Raw genomic sequence first — 7,800 nt, forward strand, 5'->3', positions numbered from 1 at the left:
AAAGAAACAAGGGTCCTTTGCCAAATACATTGGTGGATGAAATAGAGGGATGAAATAAAGGCATTTCTATGTGGTTTCTCTCATAGGCTTTTAAGTTCCTATTGTATCAGCTGTCTTGTGTTCGAGCAACCTCTGAGCCACATGGATATTATTACTACTAGTATTAAGTCTTTTCCTGATTGGAAGCTGATTACTTAACATGCAAACAACAACCATGTAGGATTAGGAGTGTGAAACGGATGGCCTGACCAAGATGATCACAAGGCACAATGAGGTGACGAGCTTCTCAGCCATGGTGAGTCTCTCAGAGAGGCAGAGAGGACAAGAAAATCAATTAATAATGAAAACTACAGTTAGCTCTAAAATATCATGTCTGGACATGGTGCTAGGAATGAAGGCTTGGATTTAGAAAAATAACTTCTCCACTTGTTGGGAATGATTGGTTTAGATCACTTAAAGAATCTCCATCAAAGCTATTAGCAAAAGCAGGTTTAATATAAACTTGTGAAAGCACGACTTAACAAAGTTCAGTGGCAAGGTTCACTCTATTATTTACTACATGGCTGAAAAATACTAAGGAAAATTGGATTAGAATCGATTTAGAATGGTTTATATGGAGACCAAAGATGCAAAAGGACATGGATGTTTTCATCCATAGGAGTTAAAGGGGGTGGGGATTCACAAGTGGTATCTGAGAAGGAAGATGGTACTGAGGCCTAGGACGCACCATGTACCTTTCTGAACAAGGGGGATAGCAGAAGAGAATGCGGTTTGATTCTGCTGTTGCAGAATCATTCAGAAGAGTGAAGAGGAAGAATGAAGAAGAGTTGGAAGGATCTCGTACTATTGAGACATTGGGAGACACAATGGCTAGACAAAATTCAGCATACGTAGGTGAAAAGTAATTAATCCTGGGAGAAACTGCCACATGAACAGAAACGGAGAGCTGTGATTGTTTAGCCTGGAGAAGAGACCGTTATCAATGTGGATCTTATCAATGTGGATCAACACCTGATGGGAGCAGAGTGAAGAAGAGAGAGCCAGAGTCTTCTCAGTAGCGTCCAGTGACAAGAGGCAACAAACTACAAATGAGCCACAAATTAAAATGCAAAGAATTCTCTCCTTCTGCTCTGCGATCTCGTTTTAAACATATCCTAAAAGTACATTGGTAATGAAGAGCACTGACCTGGCTGTTACCACCCCAGAATGAATGAGAGGGCAGGATTTCAAACAGACAAATACTGTTTAAACTGTAGGAGTAAAAGGGTAGGAATAAATAGGCAAAGGAAGGATTTAGAAAACATTATAATGTACAGGTCTATAAAAAAAGTAACAAATAAAACAAATAGACTGTTAGAAAATATTAGAAAATTCTCATAGAACAAACCAGAAAACACCTCATTCTCAGTCCTAAGGGCACCCATTTTTTCTGCACTTTCTTTAGTTTTGTCCCCTCATCTGAAAGATGATACATCAGGAAAGCAACTGTACAGCAAAGTTTAAATACAATAATTAAAATTTTAATGGCTTCCATATGAGGAATGATTAAACAGATTCCTCTGACTGAAAAAATTAGAATTATGGGAGGGTATGCTGCAGATCTACAAAATCATGTGTGGCACAGACTAAGCAAATAGACAGTTGCTAATAGTTGTGCCTAATCTGAGAAGGGAAATCAAATCAAGGCAGAAAGTATAAAACAAAAATCATCATTCTGTGCAACTCTGCCACAGGAGGCTCTATGTGTTATTTTGGATTAAAAATACATGGATGAGAAACTCTCTTCTATGAAGACAAATATTGCCATTATTTAAGAGAAATACAGCTATCATATATGAAGCCACCATCACGATGGGCTCAAAAGGCCCTGGGTCACAAACTGCTGAAGTCTGCAGTAACATTGTGGTCAAGTGCCATTTCATGCTTGTCCTGCCTGTATGTTGTTGCCTAACCAAAGCTGCTGTCCCTGGTGACAGATGGACTTTGCTCTGACCCGATAAAACTGGTGCCATAGTAGGCCTTGGTTTGCCTCTATTTGAATTTACATTTCTGCATGCATTTCTTCCAATGATTGTTACAGATTTAATACAAATTGTTGTTTGGCTTACTTGGCATCTGCCTTAATGTTACGCCTCTGTCCCTTGCCCACTAGAGTCTCTGATTTATCAGGATTGCTTCACACAATGTTGTGCAAAGAGCAGGATACTGATGACAGTGGTTACTCAATCCACTCCGTCCCTTTCTAACGGCTAATCCTGCAGGCACGTGTGATCTAATGCTAGATGAGGTATGTTATCCCTTCAGAGGGGATTATGGATGAGATGGTCTCACAGCAGGGAAGGGGTTATTCCTTCCCTTCCCCCTTAACATTAACCATATTAAGTACTGAAAGCAACTGGAGAAGGAGAAGTGAATAAGGTCTTTATTAAATGCAAAAAAAATTCTTTACAGATTCCCCCCCCCCACCTTGAAATGATAATTTAAAGTACACTCTCTTTGAAAATGAGAAGAGTTCTTTCAGAACATCTGCTTTCTGAGAAGGAATCTGAGTTGCCTTGCTTGTGAGAAATACAGATCTTGCTAAAGTAGAAAGGTACTGTGCACAGATGTGTGCCTACTGTGCCTCCTTTAGCATGTTCACTGTATTCACAAAATGCATCTTCAGCTTTCCCACATAGGAAGTCCAAAGCAAATACTAAACTGGCCTTTGAAAAACTGAGGAACCAATGTGGAAATAGTAAGCTTGTATTACTACTTTTCATTTTGTTAAGACCGAGAGGAAACACTTCATATCAACATGGTCTGTCAAATATTTTGTGGAGTTTTTGTGATTTTTTTTGGTGACTTTTTTTCTATCTTCTGATCTTTTGGTGGGCCATCACAAGTGATGTTCCCCAGGGTACAGTATTGGGCCCAGTCCTGTTTAATATCTTTATTTATCAGGATGATATTTATTTATCAGGATGAGGGGATGAAGTTGTTTGTGGATGACACCAGGTTGGGTGGGAGTGTTGATCCGCTGAAGGGTAGGAAGGCTCTGTAGAGGGATCTGGACAGGCTGGATCAATGGCCCAAGGCCAGTGGTTTGAGGTTTAAAAAGGCCAAGTGCTAGATCCTGCCCTTGGGGCTCAACAACCCCGTGGGGCACTCCAGCCTTGGGGAAGAGTGGCTGGAAAGCGGCCCAGCAGAAAAGGACCCAGGGATGTTGGCAGCGGCTGAACATGAGCTGGCAGAGTACTCCAGTGGCCAGGAAGGCCAGTGGCATCCTGGCCTGTATCAGCAATAGTGTGGCCAGCAGGACTAGGGAAGTGATTGTCCCCCTGTACTCAGCACTGGTGAGGCCACAGCTTGAGTGCTGTGTCCAGTTCTAGGCCCCTCAGTGCAGGAGGGACATTGAGGGGCAGGAGTGGGTCCAGAGAAGGGCAACAAAGCTGATGAAGGGTCTAGAGGGTAAGTCCTATGAGGAGTGTCTGAGGGAGCTGGGATTGTTTAGCCTGGAGAAAAGGAGGCTTAGGAGAGAGCTCTTATCGCTCTCTAGAGCTGCCTGAAAGGAGGTTGTAGCCAGGTGGAGGTTGGTCTCTTCTCCCAGGTAACAGCAACAGGATGAGAGGACATAGCCTCAAGCTGCATCAGGGGAGGTTTAGGTTGGACATCAAGAGGAATTACTTAATAGAAAGGGTTTTTTAAACATTGAAATGGGCTGCCCAGGGAGGTGGTAGAATTACCATCCCCGCAGGTGTTCGAGAAACAACTGGATTTAGTGCCATGGTCTAGTTGACAAGGTGGTGACCAAAGGTTGGACTTGATGATCTCAGAGGTCTTTTCCAACTCACATGATTCTGTGATCTCAGTGGTAAATATATTATATATTGTGCTGCACTGGATACAATTACACTTGCTATGAAAAAAGAGAAATTCTCAGCACTGACTGTTCAGTATGTTCATGAAGTACAGGTGAAGTGCAACTGTAGGAAAACTTTAACATTGAAATATTGTTGTTCTTACTGCATCCCTTGAAATCTGTTGCCTCACCCTTTGTACATCATGTTGATGTACAGTAGACTTGATATTTTTTAATATAATATTTCTTATTATTTAAAACACAGTTAATGTTCTGTAAGGAATCTAACAATCCTAAAGACTAATCTACTCCTGTATCATTATTGTTTACAGATTTCAGTGGTTGCTTTAGAGACATTTAAAAAATAGTATTTAGGTCATCCAGCCTTAAAAGCTGTCCTTGGTTTAAAGGTTCATGACACAATGCAGAAAGATAAGCTGTTATTTTCAAGATTACTGCTTGCATTAGTTGGGATTAAATGATTAATCAATTTATCTGAAGAAAATTCAATGTGGCTAGCCTTTTTCACCATTTTCCAGCAAAGAAGCAAGACGTGCCTCTGGAGAGCTACGTCTCATATATAATAAAATAAAATTTCAAAGCACGTAACTAAGTTTTTCATATTATCTTCAGCAATCACAGTATTCTAGCACAAAATCATGAATCTACTCATGATTACTATGCAAAACTTGGTTAATGATCTTCAAATATATGTTGGTTTTCTCTGAAAAATACTAGTATATCACTCTCATATACAACCATGGCTTTTTGAGTGGCTGAAACAATATTTTTCTCGTTGTTCTTCCCCAAATAGCTAATTACAGCCCCAATGCTGTGTATAATCCACTTTTTTTAACTGTGTTGACTATAAGCAGTGTATTTTAATTGCCCAGAGCTAATGTGCTTATAGTCTTAAATCCCCCTTACTGTTCAAAGAAACCAAGCAGACACTGAAAGGATCAACAGATGGGAGTGTTCAGCTCTGGCTGCTGTTGGAAGGGCGAAGAAAAAGATTATTATGTAGTTTCTTCATAAAAATAGGCTGGATTCTTTAGAAAAGGAGGGGTCAGTCACAGCAGGATCATTTACATTGCAGTGTGGTCTCCAGAGAAATCCTGCCCCGAGTTCTGAGACTGCTGCAGCACTTTCACTTCTCGCTTTTATTTGCTCAATGTGAAATCTTATGGATGTGCTGACTGCGCTTAAGGATGTCATACAGAAAAGGAACCTCCCTTAATCTGACACACATAGCGTCACTTTTACAAACATTGCAAATTATTGCATGAAGCAGCAAAAAAGAATGAGTGTCTGTGTGTGTCACTTCTGCTGGGAGGGACTGGTGAGTTTAGAAATCATGTTTGTTTTACTGTGAATCATAACTCCTGACTCACTGCCCCAACAACATATGGGTCAGCCTCACAGCCTGGAAATCAGACAGTAGGATTGGCCTTTGCAACAGGAGACTGTAGATTGTTGTAAACTTCTCTCTGAAGTGGCTGAGCTTCTCAGCTTCTGCTGGACATTGTGCATGGCTGGCATAACTGAGAAAATCTTTGGAAGTACCAATGAACTAAGGACTTTAACACCTAGACAGGTGCATAATCCTGAGACTTTCATGTACCTAAACAGCCTAAAGATTTCAAGGCCTGATTTTACTTGTGATGGCATAGAGAGGGTAGCCATGTGGTTAAGGAGACACTCTCCCATCAAGAATTTCACAGCTTATGCTAACTAGGCAGTGCTGGCAGGGAAAACACAAACCCTTAGCTCCCTTGGCCTATCACCCCTTGCTGTTTCTGCAGTCTTTTATAGGAAATGCCATTATCCCCACATTTAAGCTCTGGAAGCTAAGGTAGATGGTGTGAGTTTACCAAAGGCTCCCAAGTGTCTTTCAGACACAGAATGAGACTGAGGGAGCTCTTTGTTGTTTATTCCAGATTGTCTCTCATGTTACTGACCTATTATTACTGACACACTCATCTCTGTTGCCAGGGTTACACTGCAGCTTGTTCAGCAGGAGCAAACTGGATGGAGGTCCTTCTGGCCTTTACTTGCTCTCAATGACTGCCTAAGGGCACTGCACTATGCAACTGGTCCAGAGCCCCCTTGAGGATGCATGAAGTGCAATTCATTATAGATCCCAACCCTAAGGGAGTGACTGTAAATAAATTCCCATCTTTTGAGAAAGGTATTCACAGTTATTCAATCCCAATGGCCTGTTTTCATGGTCAAGGATATAGCCAAGTCTGTAATACAGTCAACAGAGAACTTTAATGGTGAGAATACAGGAGCTATCATTGTCAAGATGTCTTTGCCTCTTTGTCACATCCCTGAAGTAATGAATCACTCGGGGACACTGAGTTGAGATAGACCTGACATTTTTCTACTTCTCTGAGCCCTGTATCATACCAGGAATCATGCAGCCTTCATGCAAGGCTGTAAAGGCATGAAGGGAAACTCTGAAGTGCAAATTTCATATCTCTCTCTCTCTCTCTCTCTCTCTCTCTCTCTCTCTCTCTGTATACATATACTTCTCCATACGTAGCAGTGACCTGCCTTGGAACCAGTTATGCTAGTTTTCCACCATCAGACTGCTTCCTTTAGCAATGTATGTAGAATAAGGAAAGCATATATGCATAATTATTTACAAATACCATATGCAGTCAAGTTGATCTGCTCAGTGCCTTCCTGTCAGAAATGCAGAGATCACTGAGAAGAAATCAAGAGGAAACAGCATAGTAAAAAAAAAAAAATAAAAAAAAATCTCCAGTATTCTTCTAGGAAGACTAATTATAAGGGAGGGCTAAGCAAGCTGCTATGGCTTGATGCTCCCACATCTGAGGTCAGGATCAAATGGGATAGTAAACGATAAAAAGAAAAAACCCTCCAGCCTTTTTCAAGGGATTGGGTTGGTTGTCATGAGTTAGTGAGGACTCCTGATGAATGCTGAAAGACAGGTAAGAAAAAAAACATGCACCTATGAATTTCAGCAGGCTAGATATTTCTCCTAATTCAGAGACAGCTTCACTGAAGAAACCCTAAAAAAGTCTGTTGAAAGATGTCCTGATTATTTTACGTCTTTCAGTGAATAAGTAATACTCTTGTTTCGAAGGAGCTAGGTCTGAGCTACTTTAATTATCCACTACCACTGGCTCCTGTAATAGGCCTGGCTTTCCAGAGTTAAAATAGATACATAGACAGCAAACAGGTTGACTGCAGCAGTCAGATCCAATCTCAGAGTAAGAGGACTACCTAGGTCCACCTGAGGGGGACAACATGGAGAAATACCTATTCTCACAGGGCATGCTTAGGAAAGTCTAAACCACCATATCTATAAGCTAGGGAATTGTTCATTTAGGGCAGGTTTTCCCTTCTTTCTTGCAGCTGCTCATCATTAAGGTCAAAGATCTGAATGCCATCCTGACCAACCCTTCCTTCTGGGTGAGATATAGAATTATGATCTAAATCAGGACTAATATCCATATTACATAGTTTGATTCTATGGCTTCAATAGAAAAAGTCAAATCTCCCTTGAACTCTCTGACTTCAAGGGATTCAGTAGCCTTAGTAGAATTCTTTGCTGCTTGGATACCTTCCAAATTAAAATCCTCATCCTGTTCCATGCTAAGATTCCACAGTTCTTGTACACTTCATCAAAAACTACAGAGTATAGAAACACTGCTTTCTTGTGTGACTGCAAAGCACAATCCAAACTACGAAAACCAAGTCACACTTTCAACAAATCTCAGATTATTCCTAATAAACAGGCACAGTCCTGTTGTAAACACAGCCAGCCATTTGCACATGTTTAAGTATAGAATATGTCTACATAATTTAATAGGATAATTACTGTTATTGTACTCATCCTGGGAGTTATTTTTGTAAGGTAAGAGTCAGGAGAGCTGACTGAGATCCTGGAAGTGGAAGGAGCCAGGCAACAAAGAGGTTTACCACAAAAA

Source organism: Chiroxiphia lanceolata, chromosome 1 (assembly GCF_009829145.1).
Source record: "Chiroxiphia lanceolata isolate bChiLan1 chromosome 1, bChiLan1.pri, whole genome shotgun sequence".
Classification (NCBI taxonomy): domain Eukaryota; kingdom Metazoa; phylum Chordata; class Aves; order Passeriformes; family Pipridae; genus Chiroxiphia; species Chiroxiphia lanceolata.